Raw genomic sequence first — 26,592 nt, forward strand, 5'->3', positions numbered from 1 at the left:
TAGTTGAACATCCATGCTCAAGAGAGATGGATTCATGTTAATCACTACTTGTAAAATATGAGTCAAAGATTTTGAGTTCAAAGATTGTATAATTAAATCCTAATAAACCAACATAATAGATATATATGTTCTTACACTTTGATAAGTTGAAAGTAATCTAAATCAATAATTTAATTCTATATAAAAAAATTATCTATTTAATTAGATACTACAATTTATGAATCAACTTGTTTAACGAGAATGGATAGGAGAATTAAAACAATTGCAAAATAGAAGAAAATAGATCGTGCATGTGTAGATGGTCTTCACTTTATAAACTCCCACCAATATTGACAAATTGAAACGAACCTGGTAAATGCTTTTTCGGTCGCTCGCATGTTTACCGAGTTATTTAGAGTGAAGCTTCTTTCAACGGTGAGAGTTTGTTTGCATATTCTCATATTAATAAATGGTTAGCAATCATCGAGTGCCGAACGTTGAAACATAAGCGAGCGACTACTGTGATGTTAGCGTTAAACAGTCTGAGCAGGAGGGACAAAAATATGATATATTAATTAACAAAAGAGTTTGTGACCTACACTTGCGCATAAACCACTCAAAGGGAATCTTGTGCGGTTTAAACGAGTCCAAAGAGTGTTCCTCAAGAAAGATTATAACTATTATTATTATTATTTTATATGACATTCACGTGGAGTACAAATGAAATAACATAATTTCCAACAAAGTCACCTATTTCCGTCGAGGTAGTTTCCTTTCTTGGAACATTAGCTACAAAACAAAATAAAATAAAATTGCCTCAGTATTCCACTTCTAATGATTAGGCTTGAACTTGAGTAAGTTCTACCTCATTTTCTTCCAATGATCTTCCCTTTGTTTCCGGTATCAGAAATGTGCAAAAGAAGCCCAAGCAACTTGCTACTGCTAGAATAATCAAGGCGTTATTCATACCAATGCCCGTTGGATAAGAGCTTTGGCAAACATAAGGGTCCTGATCAATAAGCTTAGGATTCTTCTTATGCCTGGGTTGAGAGGCATACAAGAACCCAAATGCTCCAATGATAGCGCCTGCTTTACCAGCGGCTGCAGAAATACCATGGCACGTCGACCGCAACCGTGCAGGAAACAACTCCGCCGACACGATGAAAGTGGTCGTGTTGGGCCCAAAATTTGCGAAGAAAAATGTCATGGAATAGATCGCCAGAAATCCATGTCTATGAGCTTTGTGAGCCCAGTAACTTTCGTAAGGAATGGCGACGGCGAACAAGAAAACTGACTTAAAGAAAAACCCAACCAGCTGAATTTTAAACCTCCCAAGACGATCTATCAGAAGAATGGTAAATATGTACCCCGGCAGAGTCCCACACAATGCAATCAATGCCTGTGCCATTGCAGACCAATAAACATCATCTAATGGATTCTTATAATAACACTTCAACCATTTGATATTATGATATATATCGCTCTGAAACAGATTGCCGCTATAAAATGCAATATCCACGAAGAACCAAGTGGATGCCGTGCCTAGCAGCTCTAGCCCGTGCCGCTTCACGAAAGCCATGGAAAACAACCCGAACTCGGCGCGCAGACTTTGAGTGCCTAACGTCTTATTGATAAGTCCTTTTTCGTGTATTTGATGAATATTCTTGAATTCCCTTGAATATACTGTTCTTTATTGTGAATTTCTTAAAGAAATTGAAATTCGTAGAAGTGGCCAACATAAAACAATCAAATGCAAAAATTAAGACTAGATTTTAAAATATAAAGGCAATACTTGAAGTGGCCACAATTTTGAGATAATTTGTTGGTACTAAGGAGTGGGGCACTCCAATCCTCCCAAAATTTTCTCTTTGAAAGGGAGAATGAAATTGTTGAGGCTTGCAATATTTTAGATCTGATCCTAATTTTGGCATTTGATGGTAATTATGTCATGAGATAAATGATGAAGATTCAAGGTAGCATAGAGCACAAATAGGGTTAAAATAATCTAGGGGAAATCACATTAAAGTAGGTTCCAAATAGAGTGTGAAATTGTTAAGGTATACAATTTATGACACTACAGTATACTAATTGAGCTTGATCAGTGAAGAAATTCCAAGTTTAATTTAATTTGAGTTGGAGTAGTATTGGGATGGGTAACATCCCATAAATTATTGATGCCTCCCCCTATGAGCATTATCTAGATGCAATGAGTACTAGGCGAACTATTCATTCTCATGGGTGACGAGCTCATGTCAATCACTTCTCATGAAATTTAACATATCAATGAGTTTGACTCAAAACTATGTACTTGAATCTCGATAAACCATTATAATTTGACATTCTTACAAGAATACTTCATACTTGTCAATAGATAAGATAGAGGAGTTATATAATGAATGGTTCTCAAGGCACAATAGTTGTTGAAGATTTTTTAAATTTGGCTGTAGGCTTAGAGGACATCATCTTTAGGAATATTTTATGATTAAGCACACTAAAAAAAACTTAGTACTAAGATAGGTGAACTTCTAGAAAGCCTTGATGTTAGGGTTTCAAGCAGATCCGAAGCAAATATGAACTAACAATTATATGAAGATTTAAATACAAAAGATAAAGGAATAAAATAGGACACAGATAACACAGAGATTTAACGTGGTTCACCCAGAATGGGTTACGTCCACCATACACAGCCGTCCAATCTTTCTTATTATCCAGCAAAAATAGTACATCAACATTACAATGCCTTAAGCATCCCAGCCGCTTATAACATGCATTTTTAGGGCAATAAAACAAAGTCGGCCTTTTTAGGGTTTTATTACAATGTCGGTTTTCATCAACAAAGAACGGCAAAAAAAAATTTCTCGGGGGCTACTGCCCCCGAACCCCCGTAGCGGGCTTCGCCCGCTTTGGGGGCTGCCGCCCCCAAGCCCCAGCAAGGATACATGCTGAGTGTACAGTACTTTGTTGATCAGTTGCCACATTTCAACACTTGAAGCTTTGCCCCTATGAGCATCACCTAGTTGTAATAAATACTAAGTTGACTAGTTGAGCATTCATGCTCAAAAGAGATGGGTTCATGTTAATCACTACTTATAAAATATGGATTAAAGATTTTGAGTTCAAAAATTGTATAGTTAAATCTTAATAAACTATCATAATAGATATATATATTCTTACAATTTGATAAATTAAAAGATATATAAATTAATAATTTTATTCTATATTAAAAAAAATTCTCTTTAATTACATAATACAATTTATGAACCAACTTGTTTCATTAGAATGGATAGGAAAATTAAATCAATCGCAAAATAAAAGAAAACAGAACGCTCATTTGTAGATGGTCTTCATTTTATAAACTCCCACCAATATTGACAATTTGAAACGAACCTGGCGCCAAACCCTCATAAAATGCCTTTTTCGGTTGCTCCCACTTATCCTTCTATCTCTATCTCAGCTACGATACTCTCTAAATTTTTTAAATAAACATTAATTTGGTTTTGAAATAGCATGTTAAGTTACCAAGTTATTGAGAGTGAAATTTTGTTTAAACGGTGACATTTTCTTGCATATCATTAAATGGCTAGCAATCATCGAGTAGCGAAAGTTGAATCGTAAGCGAGCGACTACTGTGATGTTAGCGTTAAACAATATGCCCGGGAGGGAAAAAAAAAATGATATATTACTTAACGAAAGAGCTGTGACCTACACTTGGACATAAACCACTCAAACGGAATCTTATGCGAGTTGAACGGGTCAAAAGAGTGTTCCTCAAGAAAGATTATAACTATTATTGTTATTATTTTATATGACATTCACGTGGAGTACAAATGAAATAACGTAAGTCAAACTTAATTCAGCCGAGGTAGTTTCCTTTCTTCGAACATTAGCTAGAAAACAAAACGAAAAAACAATTGCCACATGTTCCCCTTCTCACTATGGTCTCTAGATTAGGCCTGAACTTCACTAAGTTCCACCTCATTATCTTCCAACTCCACCTCATTATCTTCCAATGATCTTCCCTTTGTTTCCGGTATCAGAAATGTGCAAAAGAAGCCCAAGCAACTTGCTACTGCTAGAATAATCAAGGCGTTCTTCATACCTATGCCCTTTGGATAAGAGCTAGGGCAAACATAAGGGTTCTTATCAATATCCTCCTTATGCCTAGGTTGAGAGGCATACAAGAACCCAAATGCTCCAATTATAGCGCCTGCTTTACCGGCGGCTGCAGAAATACCATGACACGTCGATCGCAACCGAGCAGGAAACAACTCCGTCGGCACGATGAAAGTCGTCGTGTTGGGCCCAAAATTTGCGAAGAAAAATGTCATAGAATAGATCGCCAAAAAGCCACCTGGACAAGCTTTGTGAATGATCTGAAAACGGATCTAGACTAATTGCAGTATGGAATGCTTAAATAAAATCAATTTAGCGGAAGTCTTAATGCATTTATACATAAATGAAATTATGCATCAAAACTTAAAATCTTAAGGTGAAATAAGCAAGATTGAGAGAGAGAAGATAGAAGGCGCAAACAAAGTTTGATTACGGAGTTTGCCACAACGTGACTACGTCTCCGGGTCGGCCCCAATAGAGTACGACCGATCCGATTAATCTCCAAAATCAAATTACAAATGCACCAAGTCCATTCCTTGGAGCACTTCGGCAGCAACAAAACTCCGACGTACAAGAATGGCTCAAAAATCTCCTTACAAGACCTCTCTATTCTTTCAAAACTTCACAAAGACCAATTTCTCTACAAGTCTCCTTCAAGAATTACAATAATTCTCCAACTTTTTGATTGCCCCTCCAAATACAAAATCACCTCCTTTTATACATAATTTTGACCAAAAATGGCTTAAAACCATATAACCAACATAATAATTACATAGCCCCATTTTTAAATAACAAAATAACCTATTTTGGCTTTTATAATTATAAGCCTTACAAATAAAACTAATCCTCCTAACAAAATAAATTTGTTTGGTTAATAAAAATTTGGTTACTAACCAAATAACCACCATAATAATCCCCTTGGATATTCTTTAAAATAGACCCTTTAAATATGAGAAAGGTGGTTAAAGGGGTTATTTTGTTGAAATGTAAGTTTACGGGGTTTTTTTCCTCTCCTTGTTTTATGGGCAAGGGAAGAGAATTTTAAGGGATAAAATCCCACCAAATCCTCCTTAAAATCACAAAAATCTTTTAATTTTTAAATCATACGTATTTTCTTTTAACAATATGGTTTAATCCATATTTCTTTTTCCACCAAACATGCTGACATCATCATGTACGGATGCTGACGTCATCATTGTGCTCTTGAGTCAACCAAACTTTGACTACTTATAACTCGAGCATACGAACTCTGTTTTTGACAAATAGCATATCGTTGGAATCGTCTTGACGAGCTCTACGCGATGATGTCAATTTTGACAAATTTTGATGACATCATTTTTTTCGCTTTTTGGACGCCCCTTGTACTAGGTTTGACCCAACTTTGACCGACCATAACTTGCACAAACGGACTCCGTTTTGCTCTGTTCAAGTTGCGTTGGAATCAGGACACTGAGATCTTTCTGATGGTGCAAAAATTTGGAGATTTAGAGACACTTCAATTTTCACTGAAAATATCCACCGGATCAGTGAACCCAATAATTTTTGTAAGGAATGGCTAGGGCGATCAAGAAAATTGACATAAAGAAAAACCCAATCAGCTGAATTTTAAACCTCCCGAGACGATCTATCAGAAGAATGCTAAATAAGTACCCCGGCAGAGTCCCACACAATGCAATCAATGCCTGTGCCTTTGCAGTACTAATAACTTCCTCCAATGGATTCTCATAATGACAGTTTATCCATCCGATCTTTCTATATATATCGCTCTGAAACAGATTGCTGCTGTAGGATGCAATATCCACGAAGAACCAAGTCGTTGCCGTGCCTAGCAACTCTAGCCCGTGCCGCTTCACGAAAGCCATGGAAAACAACCCGAACTGTGGGCGCAGACTTTGAGTGCCTGAATCGTCCGACTCATCTTCTTCAATGTTGAGATTAAGAACTGTCGACAAATCCACCGCAGCTTGCCTTGGGTCGTTTGCCACCAAAGCGGTGTAGCGGGCGGTCTCCGGCATTTTCATCCGCCAGTAATATGTGAAACCAGCGGGAACGGCTCCTAGCATTAAGATTATTCTCCACACCACGTCCTTTTACCCGAATGACGGCATATCGCCCACTGCTGACTTCATGCTAGCCGACACGATTAGAGCCACTATACTGCCCGCCAGAATTCCAAGACCTTGCATCGCAAATACAGCAGCGATGAAAGCTCCTCTGGTTGTGGTATTTGCATATTCGGCCATGATTGTTGCAGACAAAGGATAATCCCCGCCAATACCAAACCCTAACCAGAACCTAAAGAAGCATAAACTTCCAATTACACCTTCCGCTGATCTGCCGATTGAGAAGCCAGAAGCGATCGAACTCGCGACCATCAAACTTAGAGTGATTCCGTAGGCCCTCTTTCGTCCCATTCTGTCTCCAAGCCAACCGAAAAAGAGTTGTCCTGCAAACGCTCCGCATAGAGCTATTCCATTGACAGAGGCTTTCACACGAATGGGCATCTCATCTTCATAGTAGATGCTTCCCAGTAGATTTGAAACAGGCGGGATGCAGAAGAGATCGTATGCATCGGTGAAAAACCCCATGCCTGCGATAAATATCGCACTGAAGTGATACAACTGCGTACGCGCCGAGTCCAGCGCAGACAGCACCCTGAGCGGCATCCTTTACCCTAATTTTCACAACTCCCAGTGCTTACCCACTCAGGGGAATAGATTCCAGATGTAATATAGGCACGGCAAGAGGTCAATCGTCCTAACGTCTTATTGATAAGTCCTTTTTGGTGTATTTGATGAATATTCTTGAATTCCCTTGAATATACTGTTCTTTATTGTGAATTTCTTAAAGAAATTGAAATTTGTAGTTGCGTGGAAGTTCATCGGAATTTATCGAGAATGGGAAGGACAGGTTTGTGGGGCCGCCTGAAGAAAATACTTCAACGAGTGCCTGGTACAGATTTCTGCCCTAAATAGGTAGTTTATAGAGAAATAACTTAATCACCAAGTTTTTCTTGCATTCCAGGTATATTTATTATCCAGCGCAAAGACCAGGACATTAACAATAAGACAATGGAAAGGGACCTGTCGGAAACTTCAAGATGAATAATGTATCACAAATATCTCTGTATTCAGATACAGTTGTCCTACAGTTCTCTGAAACAAATCATGCCAGTAAGGAAAGAACGGGTCAACTGCCATAAGGCTGCAATATGTCTATCATTCACTCATAATTGGAAAAGCAGACTAAAACCGGCCTAATGATTTTTAATTCACCAAGCTTACATATGCTGTTTAATTTTGGCTGTACTTATCGTTTTTATATTGATCTCTTTGTTGTTTGCGTGGATCTCCAAACATGTCAGACTACACCTTCGAAACTTCCGTACAAATAAAAAACAACAAACTTGCCGGTCCCTGTTAATTGTCGTAAAGAGATTTCTATACCTTTGGAAAGCATCGTGAAATGAAACAAAAACACTCCAAAGTGGTGTAGTATTCCTTAATAGTTTGGGTTGATTTTGAAATTTGTTAATTTTTGAGCGAAGATTCTTTTAATTTATTAAAAGTAGTGAGTTGTAAATGTATAATGATTAATATTGTATATTTATGTGCATCTTAAAACGTTTATGTTAATGAGCTGGTTTAATATAATCATTATTTATTAATTAATGATATATTCTTTTGTGAACTTAAATTTGTTTCTTTTAGTATTTTGTTCATTTATTTACACGTGCTTTCCTATATTTAATTTTATATCTTTATTCATATATTTTCATATTCATATATTTTATAATGGTAAAATTATATATTTATGTTAATTTTTTTAATTTTTTGATTTATTTTAATGAATTGGTTTATTATAATTACTTATTAACAAATGATACATTATGTATTGAATTTTAATTTCTTTTCTAGTTATTTATTTATTCAAACATGCTTTTATATATTTGATTACATCTTATCTTTATTAATATATTCTCACATTTAACATTTATTAGGCTTCCACATTTAAACAATCATTTTTCACATTGGCATATTGTTGGTTAATCCCATGACTGAAGATCAATTTTACTCCTTATGAAATTGACCTGTAAAATTAAAAAAATTCAAATAAAAAAATGTTCATTCCTACCAATTTCATGTTGATCATGAGTTGACTTAGCACACCTTTCAAATGATGCATTTCTATATAATGAAATTCAAAGGCATTCAATGTGCATTCATTCTCATCTAGAAAAGATTTACTTTTGAGAAGTCAAGGAACTTCAATCTATTCAAATCATTCTAGAGCATTTCAATGACTAAAGAGTGTTATCTTCAATCATTGCTACTATGATTGTATAGGCAGTTTAATCAACATGGTTGACAAAAGAAAATATGATTTCTTTGATCTAATGGTTTCACCAATGTATTTTTAAATACCACAAATCCCTCATAGTCAATAAAGTACAAAATTTCATGAATTATAACGAAGAATTCCAAAGCTATCTAGCTTAGGTTTCTTTAAATTAAGACAAATATACACTATGTAGAATTGACTTGGAGCAACAAACTTAGCCCATCACAATGTTTAGAGCCTATCATAATTTTAAAGCATTTTATAGGGAGATAGTTTTTTATTTTGGAATGAAATCTATTGCTCATCATAATTCTTAAACCTCCATGCCTTAACCTTTGAAGCTCTTTTAAGGCGTCACTCTCCTATTCTATCTAGTTATCCACAACTTCAGCCTCTTTGCAACATTTTTACTGATGTTGGATGGGTTAAGGTGGAGAATTTTAAAACGGTTAGGGGCATTGGATAGGTTGAGGTGACTTGCTAGAAGGATCCTATTGAATGGCCCTTGGGGGGATTGGATGAAGATCGTGTGGTGTTGGTTAATATCTTGGAGGGTAAGTTATGTAGTTCCCTCAAGGAGAGAGATATTTTGGCTTGGGGTCCTAACCCAAAAGGCAAGTTTTCTGTTGTTGAAGGTTATGCTTCGCTTGATAGGAAATCGCATGGCCTGATGGATGTTCCCTAATGGAAGAAGGTTTGGAATAGCTTCTCTTGGCCGAAATGTAATTTTTTCTTATGGCCGGTTACTCAGAGGAAATGCCTCACATGGGAGAATCTTCATAAGAGAGGCTTCCAAGGACCATCTATCTGTTATCTTTGTATGCATAATGAGGAAGACTGCTCTCACTTTCTTTTTCTATGCCCTTTCTCTAGGGAGATTTGGCACATGTGGTGGGAGGCTTGGCAACATGCTTGTTTTCATGCTACCTCCTTAATTGACTTTGGGGATAGCTTGGGCAGACCCCCAGCAATGATCTCTTTTCTTCAAGTGGCCTGGGCTATTGGGATAGCCCTTATTATCTGGAATCTGTGGATGGAAAGGAATCAAAGGGTATTTTGTGATTCACATGTAGGGAGTCCTTAGCTGTGGCCGAAGATAGTTAATAAGCTCCAGGAGACAATCTCTCCTAAGTGCAATTAGTCTAAAATTTGTTGATCTGGGTGATTATTCTATTGTAAGGAATATGCAATTGGAAAACATTAAAATAGATTGTGCTCCTGGAAATAGATCTCGACATGTGAAGCAGTGGATAAGTACAGATGGAAGGTGAATTCCCCCCTCCAATGGGAATCTTAAAAATTAATACAAATGGACCAATGGCTCTTCTTGTGGAAATCCTGGACATGTAGGTATTGGAGGTATAGGTAGAGGTGATGATGGTTGTGCAATTTTTTTATTCTTTATTTATATTGGGTAGCACTCTAACAATCATATGGAGGTCCTAGCTATTAATATTGTTGTTAAGCAAGGCTGTTCTTTAGGATGGAGGAAGATTATTTGTATGATTTGTATTATGTTAGGTGATTCCTATGGAGTCCCTAAATGTTCTATGCCTTTTTGCATTACCTCATACATGTGTGAGGATGACTCATTTCTTTGAATTTCTTTGTTAAGGAATGTAGGTCCTGGGGACAACTAAGAGGGGGGGTGAATCAGTTGTCTAATAAATTCAAACCAAAATCTTATTAACCAACTTATTGCTTAATACCGGTAAGACAATTAATTGTGCCGGTAAACAGTGTTAACAGGAAATGCTATACTGATAAGAATTAATGCATGAAACATAAGCACAAAGTCAACCACAACACATGACACAAATATTTGTATGTGGAAACCCTATAAGGGGAAAAACCATGGTGGGAAACCTTACCCACAATCAGATGATACTACTGCAGATAGTAAGTGTACAAAGAGGGGTCTGCACATGCAGAAAGGCCAACAGCCTAGAGCTCACTGCTCAAACATAAATGGGAGTCACACTTACTATAGTTGGATGGTTAAATCCAATGAGAATGTACTGCACAAAATAGCATCTTCATATGCTAGATTCAGTACCGATGCAATGCTGATATGCTTCTACAAAAACCTAACTTCACCTTCAAATGATGTCTTCGTGTATATCTCTGCTTGATCTCGCATATATCCTTCCTTAAATCTTTTTCGCATTCCCCATTTGATCTTACAAATAAGATCTTACATTTATACCATACCCTAAGACCAATTTTAGTAGGTCATCTCTACAAGATATTACAATAAAACATTTTACAAATAAAAGAATATCCGATGCAATAACCGATTGAAAATGTTGGCTTAATGCTTTTATAACAATAATAAATCATCTCCATAGCGTGCCATGCTGATCTGGAAAAGATAAACCTGCCGGTGTAACCCTAGACAACCTAGACCTATTTGCTGGTAAAAGCAAATATGTAAATAAGAATATACCAATGATATTACTTCAAGGAAAAGTGTCCACATGATGTCTTCGACATTACCAAGTGTCTTCCATGTCATTTCAGGTACCAGTGAACATTATATCCTGCCAGTTAACCATATACCGGTGATTGTTTGAATAGTTTACTGATTGCCAGTGAATGTTGTTGGATCTCCAAAGTAGGTGTATTTAGCAGGTGTTGACATCAATGACAAAACCATACCAAAATACCAACAAAGTAATATTTGTTGTCTCTTCATTAAGATGATTTTGACACATTGCACATTCATAGAGTTTGGACTTAAAAAGTAACTCATTCACTAATCTTTATTTAAGAGTCTAAGCGTATCCTCTCATTCTTCACATGATATTATAATAAGTCTCTCTCTCTCTCTCTCTCTCTCTCTCTCTCTCTCTCTCTCTCTCTCTCTCTCTCTCTCTCTCTCTCTCTCTCTCTCATATTCTTAGGATATTGCCTTGCATTTATAATTTATATGGGGTTTTTCTTTTCTTTTTCCCCTTGCAAAATCTCATCTGTCTCCTCTCTTATTTGGTGGTTTCTTAGCTCAAGTTACTCTTTGTTCTTAGTAACATCAATCAACTAACTTTTTGGATTATTATTTTATTTGTTGCTCTTATTTTTGTTTTATGATATCAAAGTAGGTTACTAATCGTTGTTTAAGTTGAAGTTGATGAAGGTTGTCTTGTCTTATGAGATTATATTTGGAGGAACTCTTTGAGAGAAAAAGAAGAGATTTTAATCTAAACATTTATTACTATTATTTTTGTGTGAAGGGATATCTAACTATATTTTAGAATATTTAGTTTAAATATTCTCATTAAATTTGCATGCATTAAATTCTAATTTTAAAAAAAATTTGCAGCAAGTTTTTTTAACATACCTTTCTTTTGATAGTTTTAATCAATTTATTGTTACTATTTCTTACATGAAAAATTAATTAATTTTTTATTTTATCTATAAATTTTGTCCTAGTATATCTACTAACAAGATTTTTTTGTGAAAACTCTATTCTCTTCAAAAACTATTGAGAAAGCTCTGCTACGTTAATGGCGGGACCTTGATTTCCCTTTTGTCTCTCGTGCCCTGATCCCTATCATTTACTTGGGATCTTGTATCTTTCCCCTCCTTTAGGGTTGGGGTTTACAATGTTTAAGAATAGGGAAGGGGCCCAACCAGGCTCACATGCTTTTGAATCACGTATTGGTTCCTCTCTTGTGGAAGATCCTCTGGTGGCAGATTCTTCCTATCGCATCTTTGTGCCTCAGTACCATCATGATATCTTTGTTGAACTTAAATCGAGGTCATATGTTGATAAACTAAAATTTGAAAGTCCCTCCAAAATGGTGATTCACCCTCAAGGACCTTTCCCTCTGACTATGTGTGTTGTTAGTGAAAATAAAGTTGAAGTACAAGATGTTTTAGTCAACAATTCTATTACAGAACTAAGCCTATCCTTGCTGGGGAAGTTTGTGACTTTTGACCTTCTCTAGAACTGGTGAAGAAATGGGTGTCCTCTAACCAAAATTTAAAGGGGAGTGTCTCTTCTAATGTCATGGCTAGTGGACTGTTCCTCTTTAGCTTCACAAGTCAAGATGACATATCTCATGTTCTCATGGAGGTATCCTGGGTCTTTGGATACTCAAACTACCTCTCGCTATGTAAATGGAATCCGAATCTTGACCCTTGGTCTGATATTTATGCTATAGCTTCGACCTGGATCCATGTGTCGAGACTCCTTCTAGTATTTTGGAACATTGAGATTCTGAAAGGGATTGCGAACTCATTTAATATGTATTTGGCTATTGATAGCATTACACAAAGTAAGTCAAGGCTTTTGTTTTCTCATGTTTGTGTCAATGTGGCCATTAATACATTCTTACCCACAAAAATTACTCTACAATCTAGAGTTGGGTCTGGGGTTCAATAGATAGAATATGAGAATGCGAAGGCTTTCTGTCAAAATTGTGGAAGATATGGTCATTTGAGTATGTCTTGCAATAGAAACACTACCAATAAACAACAACTAACCTCTAACCCTGAGAAGACCCACCAGATGGAGAACAAGAATATGAAGGAACCACCTTGGGCTAATAATGGTCCAAAGGGAGTCTCCTCTCTGGGTGAAGCCCCCCAAAATTTGTTTGTACCCTTGCGAGAGGATATTATGGCTAATTTGTTCAAAGATAAGAAGAAGAGTGTGGATGACCTTTTGGCTTCTACATCTGGTGTTGATTTTCCTAGGGTTGGTCCTTCTATCCCCTTGGAAGAACCTAAGAGTTTGAATCCCTCAACTACTAGTGGGATTAAATTATAGACATAAACCAATAGGAATGCAAGGAACAAAGTAAAAAGGAAAGAAACCAAAATTAATCATTTCCCGAGGAAAATTTGCCAACTATTTATTTTTATTCAAGTGTGGAAGTGAGGAATAATTTGATGGTGACTCCAAAGAAAATGTTCAACGGAGGTTTTGGTAATCTAAAAGAAAATCTATAGATGTTAGGTTTCTCTGCTACTCTGCCACAAACTAAGACAAAACTTTGGTTTGAGGAGGATGAAAAAGAATACAAAGGATGGGAAGAAGTGCTTGTCAAAAAGAAGAAGAAGAAAACTGATGTGGGAGGCAACACCAAAATGGGCCGCCCTACCAATAAAGACTCTAGACAGAAGGAAGTGGATAAGGAGGTAGCAATAGTAAAGCAGTTAACCTTGGATGGAATCCCAAAAAATAATAAGAAGAGGAATTAACCCAAAGTGTTGGGGTTTATTCCCTATTCAGGTGAGTAGGGTTCTTAAGACTTATTTTTCTATGATTATTATCTCTTTGAATGCTAGGGGCCTTAACAACCCTGTAAAACAATATATGCTAAAATATAATGTTGTGGAACAAAAGATGGATATTATTATGATTCAGGAAACTAATTGCTACCCTATAGAACCCTAATCAGTTTGAAGGAACTTTAGTTTCTTCTAAAAGAAATTTTCTTATTGTTAAAATGTGAAATATTAAGTGAAATTTACAATGGCTTTTGATTAATGTTTATGACCCAAATGTCTGCCATATTAGAGCCAACTTATGGAGATCCATACATTTACAGATTGAAAATAGAGCTGATGAGTTATGGATGATTGTTGGAGACTTCAACTCTCTCCTCTACCCCTCAGAGAAAGCTGGTGGTAATGAAGACTTTTCAGATAGTATTAATGAATTGGCTAAGTTCATCTCTTCCTCTGGGATCTTGGACATCCCTCTTAATGGGTCTAAATTTACCTGGACCAACAAATATAGGCAAGGGGTGCATTTGATTCAAGTGAGACTGGACTGGGTGTTGATTTCCTCTAATTAGAACTATCTTGATTCTTTCTATCTTTGGTCTTCTCCTTACTCAGGATCTGATCATAATGCTATTCTCCTAAGATTGGATGAGACTAGGATTAGAAAGTCTTACGCTTTTAGGTAAGAGTTGATGTACGCTCAACATGTGAATTTCATAAGGCTTGTTGAAGAATGGTGGAATACTCCAGTTGTGGGCACCCCGATGTTTAAAATTACCTAAAAACTCAAGATCCTCAAAGATAAAGTTAAGGGTTGGAATAGGTATTCCTTTGGTAATATCTTTGAGAAAAAGAAGAACATAACAAATAATCTACAAGTTATCCAATCTAGAATGGAATAACAATAGGTTATGGAGGAAGACTCCAAGGAGGAATTAGATCTGAGAAATGAGTGGCTTGCTCTCAATATAAAAGAAGAATTATTCTGGAAACAAAAATCGAGGCTACAGTGGCTAAAAGGAGGGGATAAAAATATAAAGTTTTTCCATCTATCCACTATGAAACATAGAAGTTGAAATAAAATAAGATATATTCTATGAGAAGATGGTACTAAGGTGGATGATGAAGAGGATATTTCTTCTCTCTTAATTGATTCTTTTATACTAAGTCAACTCTCGACTCAGAGTACCAATAATAATATGAACAATATGTTGGATGTTATACCCAAAGTCATTCAAGACTTGGATCTCTTGGAACTCAATAAAAGAATAACCATGTGGGAGGTGAAGGTGGCTCTCTTTTCTTTCTCTCCTAATAAGGCCCCAAGCCTAGATGGATTTTCACCTACTTTCTTTCAAGACTTCTGGGATATAGTTGGGAGTGACTTATTCAATGCCATCAAAGACTTATTCAGAATAGGTAACCTCCATAAACAACTAAATGCCACCTTTGTTTCTCTAATTCTAAAGAATGATAATATTGTTTCCACCCAAGATTTTAGGTCTATTAGTTTGTGCAATACAGTTTACAAAAATATTTCGAAAGCCATGGTCAATAGGTTAAAATCTCTACTTGATAAAATGATCTCCAAACATCAAAAAGGTTTTGTGGAAGGAAAACACATTTTAGATGCAGTCATTGTGGCTCATGAGCTTGTTCAGTCCATGGATAGTAGTAAGAAACCCTTAATGGCTTTAAAACTGGATATTTCTAAGGCCTATGATAGAGTGTCATGAGAATTTCTCTTTAAAGTTCTTAAGAGATTTGGATTCATGGGAAAATTCTTAGAACTGATTGAGCAATGTTTTTTCACCCCTCAATTCTCAATCCTCATTAATGGCTATCACAAGGGCTACTTTTCTTGTGCCAAAAGGCTTTCCCAAGGTGACCCCCTCTCCCCCTATCTTTTCATTATTGTTGCTGAAGTTTTACGAAGAAATATTAGAAAATTGAGATGCGAGGGAGTTCTAAAAGGTTTCAAATGAGCTTCTTCTTTAAACCCGACTACCCATCAAATTTTTTTTGATGCTACCATCATCTTTGGTGAAGCTTATATTTCTGAGGCTAGGCAATGTGAAAAGACCTTCAACAGATATGCAAACATTTCAGGCCAACATAAACAGTTTTTTTTAAATGTTTGATGAATGATGATTGGTGAATGTTTGATGGATGAATGTTGAATTTTGTTGAATACTTTAAACATCTACTCTTTTTCTGCAATAAAGGCTCTTATTCTCTAGAAACCTTCTCTTAGATTGTTAGCCGAAGACCCCTTCAAATGAAGAAAGAGAGCTCTTAAGTATGAAACCCTAGATCTAAATTTCAATTTTAGGTCAACCTAGGATTTTAATTTTCCATAGACATTTTGGGGTTAAGAATTATTACATTATAGGATTGTGCTCCCAAAATTTTGAGGAAAAAGCCGCGGACCATGTACATTCCCACCACGGTCCAACCAACTTTTCACAAAATTTTTGGGGCCATTAGATATGATGATATTAGAGTGCATCCCAAAGTTATATCTGATTTTAAAATGTTTTGATATGTGAAATCAAGACTAAACGGTCAAAATAAGACATAATTAGGGTTTATTATTAAGTGATTCATTGGAGGAACAAGATGAAAAGGGGCATGCTTAGGGTAAAGGGATCAACTTTATAATATGTAAAGTGATGAAACATGAACTTATATTTAATTAAATTAATTAATTAAATGCTTAAATGGGGATTAGAAATGCAAGATGTAACACACATTAAGGCAGGTGCTAACCTAAGTGTGAAATTGTACCACCCTAGCAAGGGTGTACAATTTACGACACTACACTATTATGTTGCTACCATAGAAAATTAATGGTTTCAAATGAGATTATTTCATTATGAGTCACACTGGGCCCCCATATAGAGCTACAAATGTTGCATAGTAAGGAATGTCATAATACGAATAAAAATATATATTTAAAAGGTATAGACAAAGGGGAAAGCCTTTATCGCTTGTTCTATGAATAATATCACATGTAATAAGTTATTATATTTTAAATTTCAAGTCTTGATATTCATTAGTGGCATGACCAAACACTTGATGATATAAAGATTTATTTCTTTAATATAATATTTCTTATATATTGGAGGACAAGTAATCAAGTGGGCTTTGAGAAGCCTCAAATAATATACTCTTGTTTAGATAGAAGGTGAGGATTAGGAAGTAGTCATTTCTCTTATAGAGAAAGGTTTGACCAATAATAAGAAGAAGACGTAGAGGTATTAGAAAATAAAGGAGATGATATATATAAATCAAAAGTTAAAAACCCTAAACCCACTTTAGATATGTGAAGTGTAGCTTTTACGAGAGTCCCAATGCCTTATTCCATACACCCTAAACCATTTTTATTATATCCAATTTTACAAATAATTTTAAAAGTAACCCCCTAAATAAAATGTAGGATCGGTAGTGTAACAAGAATTGATTATTTTGTACAAATGTAGATCCTTATTAGGTGTTAAGATGTCAATATTAGAAGGTTCAGTATTAAATTCAATTGTTCCATGCATGCTGAAATTTAAAGAGCCCTAATCACAATCAATCCATATACTAGAAGAAAGATGAAGTTAGCATATTTTTAGAAGTAGAGTGGACAAATGAAACAAAAGATTCATATGAGACCTTAGGTGTAGATCGTAAAACTTTGTACTCTCCAATAAAGGAGGGTGTAAAGTCTAGTAAACCCTAATTATCAAGGAAAAAGGCATCTTAGCTAATGAAGGAATATGAATAGAAGGTGATCTTTCTAATTTGGTTAAAGAAGAAATCCTAGAAATATGTGGATATTTAAATAATACTTTTGTTTATAAATAATGTTATGATTTTTATAAACCTCTAATGCGTATAGTTTATTGTTGTATATAAACTTTATTTTATAATGGAGAGTATACATGATTGCTTAAATATTATGAATTCATGGTCTACCTAGAACAATATTATCTATGAGAGTATTGGGAAAGACATGGATAGGCATGGGTAAAGTCAAAGGTCATACCGAAATAGGTAATGTGATTGTACCTAACGATTATCTACCAATATTGTCAAAACTACAAATATATATATATATATATAGACACACACACACACACACACACACACACACACACACACACACACACACACACACACACACACACACACACACACACACACACACACACACACACACACAGAGAGAGAGAGAGAGAGAGAGAGAGAGAGAGAGAGAGAGAGAGAGAGAGAGAGAGAGTGGGTAGAATATGATTGAACAAGAGAGGTATCTACATTGATTTGGAAAAAAACAATATTAATTTTGTTGGATGCCTACAATCTAATATGGTTGCTACATCATTTGGTCTCACATAAGGTAGAACAAATGTCTTTTGTTAGGCTCCTTGGAGTATCCTATGGTATGTAGGAAAATTTGGATTGATTCCCAAACAAAGATCTTAGCTGGGGAATCATGAACCTTCTTAATAAGATCTTACTACTTACAAAAGTGTTGAGAAAGATTGGGGTATAAAGAAAAGGTTGAGGAGGAAGAATAATTATTTCTTTTTTATTTTTCATTTTACTATGACGTTTGTTTGTGTGAGTGATTGCATAGTAATGTTCAAGTTGATGTGACACATTTTTATTAATTTTATTGTTTTTAGTTAGTTAGTTTATATGGTTTAGAGAGTAAATGGGGTTAAGATGGGTTTTTAACAAAATTGAAGAACATTCATTGGTTTAATTTGTGGTTGAGGATTGCATATTCCTTTAATAGTAAGGTTTAATTTGAATTTGAGGACATTAGGACAAAGGCAAACAATAATTATCGGTTTCACAAGTTGGTGTGCATGACAAAAAACATAAATTGTATTGATTAGACTTCAACTAGGATTTTTATTCAGTATTGTTTCATCTCTATAAGGGAGAGAATTGAGAATAGTGTTAACCATATCATCCTCTTTCTCTAAGATATTGTCACGAGTAGGATAAATTTTGTGAAAGATATTAGCATGATTCCTCAAATATTAATATATAGAAGTGATATAATTTAAGTTAATAGAAGGTAAAGTGACATTAAGGAAAGTGTTAGTGACATCATAATGTTATAGTACGATTTTATTATGGGTAGGATTAATTTTAGGAGAGGGGTAGAGTGATATAAGATTAGCTAGGCCACTATCACATCTATGAAATTAATTTATTATAGAAATAAGAACAATAAAATGTACAGATAAGTTGATTGAAGGCAACCATATTATTCCTAATCAGATGGCATGAAATGGAAAAGAAATAATAATTTAAAAAGTTTTTTTTTATGATGTCTAATTAATTAATCAACTAATCAAGAAAACAATGAGATCTTGAATGAACCAAAATTTCTTTCTGAACTATAACATATGCCACATTTGTAACAAAATTTCTTAATCAATGAATTTATGCAAGTATCTAATGAATAAATCAAAATTGATCAAAGAAATTCAATTTCAATGCAATGCAAATGAATGAAAAATGTATGACTATAAGCTATGTTGGGTTCACCAAAATACATTATATGATATTAGAGTACACATCCATTAACATAAGATTAATACACTTTCACATATAGTATTATATGCATGAGTGCGCTTGACTTGATGTTTAAAAGGAAGAGTCACATACACTCACGCTTATAATGATTGCATGTTGTAAGAATTGATTGAGTGTATTTGAATGAACAAGGTTAAATGTGGTTAAATTAAGAAATGCTAACACAATACGAATATGAAGGAAATATATAGATTTGGAAAGGAGATACAAAGAGGAGCCTGGTTCTAACATTGGGAGCCAAAAGTGGCATACATACATTTTGGATGTCCTAATCTAAGGGTTTTCAGAATGGAAGAATATGAGGAGGAATATAGTTAGGAGGCTTTGATGCACTCTCCTAAAAATTTAGCCTATAATAATAAGAAAACAAAGCATGGTGAATTAGTTTAGGATTTTTCATCCATTAAAAGTCTATTGAAACTTATAATTATCTATTCTACACTTTGGTAGTATTTTTCTCTCAGATATAAACTTGTACACATATAAAAGTAGCAAAAAAATTGTGCTATTTAGGGTCTTGCCAAAGATAAACATTGTGTTGCTTTTCCCATCTCCACAACAACTATAATGATAAAAAGAGTGTTTTCCCTCACAAGAAAATAGGCTAAACCACGGATAAATTCCTAAATGACAATATTTCATTAGGTATAAGTCATCTCATAGGATTCCGAATAAAGGTGATCATACAATTCACTTTAGCAAGTCCTACAAATGTTAGTTCAATACCACAATGATAATAAATGGCAAATATGAATCTATACTTGAATGTATAATTCTTGTATCATGTGTTCTTTATGATCTGATTGCTCTTTAATGAATTCAAATTGTGATGGTTACTCTTAGAAATATAGAAGAATTTAGATCTAATGAATGATAGAATATATTGTTTATATCAATAGTACAAGGATATTTTTTATAAAAGGTCAACATAAAAAAATTAAAAACAAAAATTAAGACTAGATTTCAAAATATAAAGGTGAAACTTAAAGTGGCCACAATTTAGAGTGAATTTGTTGGGACTAAGGAGTTGGACACCCTAGTCCTTTCAAAATTTTCTCTCTGAAAGGGAGAATGCAACTGTTAATGTTTGTGATATTAGATTGTATCCTAATTTTGACATTTGACAATAATTATGTCATGAGATAAATGATGAAGATTCAGGGTAGCATACAACACAAATAGGCTTAAATTAATCTAGGAGAAATCACACTAAAGTAGGATCCAAATAGAGCGTGAAATTGTTAAGGTATACAATTTATGACGCTATAATATGCTAATTGAGTTTGATTAGTGAAGAAATTCCATGTTTAAGTGAACTTGAGTTGGAGTAGTATTGGGATGTGTAAAATACCATAAATTATTGATGTTTCCCCCTATGAGCATTATCTAGATCCAATGATTACTAGTTGAACTATTTATTCTCATAAGTGATGAGCTCATGTTAATCACTTTTCATGAAATTTAAAAAATCAATGAGTTTGACCAAAAAATATGTAGTTGAATCTTGATAAACCATCATAATTTGCCATGCTAACAAGAATACTTCATACTTGTCAGTAGATAGGATAAAGGGGTTGTATAATGAATGGCTCTTAAAGCACAATAGTTGTTGAAGATTTTGTAAACTGGGTAGTAGGCTAAGTGGGCATGCTCTTCAGGAAAATTTTATGATTAAGCACACTAAAATAATAGTACTAGGATAAGTGAAGCTCTAGGAAGCCTTGATGCTTTGTCCCTGTGAACATCACCTAGTTGCAATAAGAGAGATAGGTTCATGTTAATCACTACTTATAAAATATGAATCAAAGATTTTGAGTTCAAAAATTGTATAGTTAAATCCTAATAAACCATCATAATATTCGATAAATTAAAAGCAATCTAAATCAATAATTTTATTTTATATAAAAAAATTAACATTTTAATTACATAATACAATTTATAAACCAACTTGTTTAATGAAAATGGATAGGAGAATTAAAGCAATGGCAAAATATAAGAAAACAGATCATTTGTAGATGGTCTTCACTTTATAAAGACATTGACAAGTTGAAACGAATCTGATGCCAAGCCCTCATTAAATGCTTCTTTTGGTTGCTCCCACTTATCCTTCTATCTCTATCTCTGCTATGATACTTTCTAGATTTTTGAAATAAACATTAATTTTTCTCTAGATATCGCATGTTAAGTTACCGAGTTATTGAGAGTGAAATTTCGTTTCAACGGTGACAGTTTGTTGCATATTAATAAATGGCTAGCAATCATCGAGTGGCCAACGTTGAATCCTAAGTGAGCGACTACTGTGATGTTAGCGTTAAACAGTAAGCGCCGGAGGGAAAAATTTATGATATATTACCTAACGAAAGAGCTTTAGGAGTTGACCGGGTCAAAAGAGTGTTCATCAAGAAAGATTATAACTGTTATTATTATTATTATTTTATATGACATTCACGTGGAGTACAAATGAAATAACATAATTTCTAACAAAGACACACTTAGTTCAGTCGAGGTAGTTTCCTTTCTTCGAACAATAGCTAGAAAACAAAACAAATTGCCACATATTCCACTTGTCATGATTAGTGCTCAACTTGAGTAAGTTCCAATGATCTTCCCTTTGTTTCCAAAGCATATAAGAATCCAAATGCTCCATATACTGTTCTTTATTGTAAATTTCTTAAAGAAATTGAAATTCGTAGTTGCGGGGAAGTCCATCGGAATTTGTCGAGAATGGGAAGGACGGGTTTGTGGGGCCGCCTGAAGAAAATACTTCAACGGGTACCTGGTACAGATTCCTCCCCTAAATAGTTTATAGATAAATAACTTAATCGCCAAGTTTTTCTTGCATTCTAGGTAGATTTATATAGGGGAAAGGACCCAGTAGTTGAGCATGTTCCAATTGTTGTGAGGGTTGTTGATACCTTTTGTTCCAAAAATTGAACAAATAAAACCTATTGTTTGAAACAAAAAATATCAATTTTTGTTAGGAAATGTACCAACAGTTGTTAAGAAATGTACCAATAGTTGTTAAGAAATGTACTAATATTGTAAAAAGTAACCAATCAGGTGATGCCACATCGGCTGCACGACTATTGGGGTCTCTAATGCACGCCTATTGGTCTCACTTTTTTTTGGGGCTGTTTTGGACACCTTGGCAAAAAGCATGCTGATGTGGCATCATATTTGATGATGTGGCCCTGAAACCTTAGTTATAAGCAGGGGACTTGCCAAGTAAGCTGCTGTAAAAAAATCGGAGTGATTCGAAATTTCCAAGTAGGATTTTGAGAAGCGTGAAGTTAGGGTGCACGACTACTGGGTCCTTTCCCCTATATAATAGAAAGGGGTCAGTAGTTGTACAGAGTCTAATAGTCCGTTATAGCAATTTTTTGTTTATGATATTTAGTCTTGGTACATATTTTTAGTATATATTATCAATAAATAATCTATATGTAAATAAAAAAATTACTAAATGTTGGTCAAAATAGACCAATACTTGAACACAAGAGAACCTATAAATGTTATATGAAAAAGGTATAAATACATTCATTAACAAGTAAAATAAATCATTTTTTGTTTCAAATAAAATATCATATCTATTCTATAAGTTTGTCATTTATAAAATAAGATGCCCACCTCAACAAGTACTATTATCATAGTGAACAAATATTATTCTTATGTGTACAACAATTGGAGTAGCAATGTGTATGCATTGGAGTATTTCATATTAATAATTTTTCTTATCACAACTATAAAAGGTGAACACAATAGATACCATGTTTTTTTATATGAAATGTGGGGGATTTTCCAAAGGTTTTAGTGTTCAACAATCAGTCCATTTGTGTTCAATATAAGTTGTATTTTATATAATAATGTTGTTTTCATAACAACAATTTTTTTTTTTTTTCAAATATTGGTCCTTTGGTGTTGGATATAAAAGTTAGAGATAACACATACTTATAATTACTAATAGGCCTTTGGTCTATTTAAGTTGCATATAAGTTATATTTTACATAAAAATACGATATTGTACTTATTACAAATGATATTTTTTAATTCAACTACTAGAGATTTTTAGATTAAGTTTTGGTTGAATTTTTAAAAAATCATTTTTTGACACTTCACACTACATGTGTTATTTTGACGAGTTGCACGATGAGTGACGTTTTCAAACCTTAGTTATAGATAGTTAAGTGTCCATTTTACATTTCTAAAAAAAAAGAAAAAAGTCTAACAATATTCCATGTGACAACTACATGTTGACGAAGTTATCCCTCACGACTACTAGTCCCTCTCCCGTAGTATTCCATAATAATTTGGATTGATTTTAAAATTTGTTACTTTTTAAAAGAAGATGCTTTTAATTTTTTTAAAATAGTGAATTACATACTTATGTGCACCTTTTTTTGGTTTATTTTAATGAGCTGGTTTAATATAATTATTGTTTATTAATTAATTATATATTATTTTAAGAACTTAAATCTGTTTTTTAGTATTTTGCTCATGCTTTCCTATATTTGACTTTATCTTATCATTATTCATATATTCTCATATTTTCACATCCATATATTTATAACAATAAAATTATATATTTATGTTTTTTTTTAAAAAAATTTAGTTTATTTTAATGAGTTGGTTTATTATAATTATTTATTAAAATATTATACATTATGTTTTGAAGTTAATTTTTTTTCTAGTTATTTATTTATTTATTTAAATATGCTTTCATATATTTGATTATATCTTATCTTTATTCACATATTCTCACACTTAAGATTAATTAGGCTTCCACATTTAGACGATCATTTTTCACATTGACATAAGTATTTTATTGTCATTGGCTAATCCCATGACAAGAGATTAAATTCACTCATGAAATTGACTCTTAAAATTAAAATATTCAAATTAAAAATTGTCGATTCCTACCTATTTCATGCTCATCATGAGTTGACTTAGCAAACCTTTGAAATTATTCATTTCTATATAATGACATCCAAAGGAATTTAGTATGCATTCATTCTCATCTATAAAAGATTTACTTTTGAGTAGTCAAGGAACTTGAATCTATATCAAATCAATCTAGATCATTTCAGTGACTAAAGAGTGTTATCTTCAATCATTTCTAATATGATTGTATAGGTAACTTAATCAAAGGGATTGGCCCACAAAAATATGACTTCTATGATCTAATGATTTCATCAATGTATTTTTAAATACTACTAATCCCTCATAATCAACACAAAGTACAAAATTTCATGAATTAAAAAGAAGAATTCCTTAGTTATCTAGCTTAGGTTTGTGGAAATTGAGACAAATCTACACTATGTAGAATTGACTTGGAGCTGAAAACTTAACCCATCACGCTATTTAGAGCCTATCATAATTTCAAGGCATTTTATAGAGATAGTTTTTTAATTTGGAATGAAGTCTATTGATCATCATAATTATTAAACCTATATGGCTTAATCCTCACATTTTATTTTATAAATAAATATTAACAATTTGGTGTGTCTTTGTTAGAATATTAATGTTTACTTGGTAAAGGTTACTTATTTATTTGTATTATGTTAGGATATTCCTTTGAAATACCTATGAATTCTTTGTCCTTTTGTGTTATCTCACACATGTGTGAGGATGAATCATTTCTTTGAATTTATTTATTAATAAATATTTGTTATCTCTTCATTAAGAGGATTTTGACACATTGCACTCAAATATTATGAATGTTGACATTCGTAAAATTGGGAGTTACAAAGTAACTCCTCTCCTCATCTTTGTTTAAGAGATGTTTCTCCTCTCATTCTTCACATAATATTGTAATAAGCTTCTTTCTTATGCGTGCTCTCTCTCTCTCTCTCTCTCTCTCTCTCTCTCTCTCTCTCTCTCTCTCTCTCTCTCTCTCTCTCTCTCTCTCTCTCTCTCTCTCTCTCTCTCTCTCTCTCTCTCTCTCTCTCTCTCTCTCTCTCTCTAGGCTATTGCCTTCCATTTATAATTCATATAGGTTTTTTTCTTTTCTTTTTCCCCTTTCAAAAGAGTTATTTAAGAGATGTTTCTCCTCTCTTTCTTCACATAATATTGTAATAAGTTGCTCTCTCTCTCTCTCTCTCTCTCTCTCTCTCTCTCTCTCTCTCTCTCTCTCTCTCTCTCTCTCTCTCTCTCTCTCTCTCTCTCTCTCTCTCTCCTAGGCTATTTCCTTCCATTTATAATTCATATAGGGTTTTTTCTTTTCTTTTTCCCCTTTCAAAATATCATGTGTCTCCTCTCCTATTTGGTGATTGCTCAACTCAAGTTACTCTTCATCCTTAGTAATATTACTTCAATCAACATACTTCTTAAATTATTATTTAATTTCTTGCTCTTATTTTTATTTTATGATATCAAAGTAGGTTACTAATCCTTGTTTAAGTTGAAGTTGATGATGGTTGTATTTTCTTTTGAGATCACCTTTGGAGACACTCTTTGAGAGAAGAGAAGAGATTTTATTTTAAATATATATATTTTTTTTCTGTAGGGATCTCTAACTACATTTTAGAATATTTAGTTTAAATTTTCTCATTAAATTTGCATGCATTAAATTCATTTTTGTTTTAAAACTTCATAACAAGTTTGCATGCAAAACTTATAAACTTTGTTATTTGATCTATAAATTTTGTTCTATATATCTACTAACAAATTCTTTTTGTTAAATCTTTCATCTCTTAGCAATTTATTATTCCAATGTAATGATAGTAGTTTTGCATGCAATACTAATATACAATTAATTGTAATCATTTTTTTATTTAATTGTTAGTTATAATAAAAGAAAAATACTAGTTTCTTTATTTCCATTTCAATAGTTTAAATTTGCATTTTTATGCTAGATTATTAGTTTCTAATCTATATTCATTTGAAGCAATCACTATAAGAATTAAAAAGAACTCTAAGAATTTTTAGTGTAGGTTCATACAATTTTTTTTCATCTTTCACATATTTTATGGATATTATATCAATCTATCTTTGCTAAACCACTCCAAACTTCCATAGCTATCTATTTTTTCAGCCTTTCTAATATTATTTCTTCTATGTGATTCTTTGCCTATTTGTTTCAACCTGCATAATTAGTCCTTCCTTGTCATAATTATTTAGAATATGTTTACTCTGTTTAGCTTTTTAATTTGTAGTTGTCAATATTTTAGATCTTGCTTTGCATATAATTTGTAAGGTTGCCATATTGTCTTTCCTACCTTGTGTATGGGTTCTTACCTGTCACTACCTCTTCTTTACATTTTTCTCATTATAGGCTTAGCTCTACAATCTCTACTAAAATAACAAAATCAATTTTTAGACCCTACACACTTG

At 33.6% G+C, this 26,592-nt stretch overlaps 1 pseudogene; it reads right to left on the reverse strand.

Moving 5' to 3' along the window:
* Positions 1-765: 765 nt before the first annotated feature.
* LOC131079033 (low affinity inorganic phosphate transporter 3-like) lies at positions 766-6,758 on the reverse strand (annotated as a pseudogene).
* Between the last annotated feature and the right edge of the window lie 19,834 nt (positions 6,759-26,592).

Source organism: Cryptomeria japonica, chromosome 4 (genome assembly GCF_030272615.1).
Source record: "Cryptomeria japonica chromosome 4, Sugi_1.0, whole genome shotgun sequence".
Taxonomy (NCBI): Eukaryota; Viridiplantae; Streptophyta; class Pinopsida; order Cupressales; family Cupressaceae; genus Cryptomeria; species Cryptomeria japonica.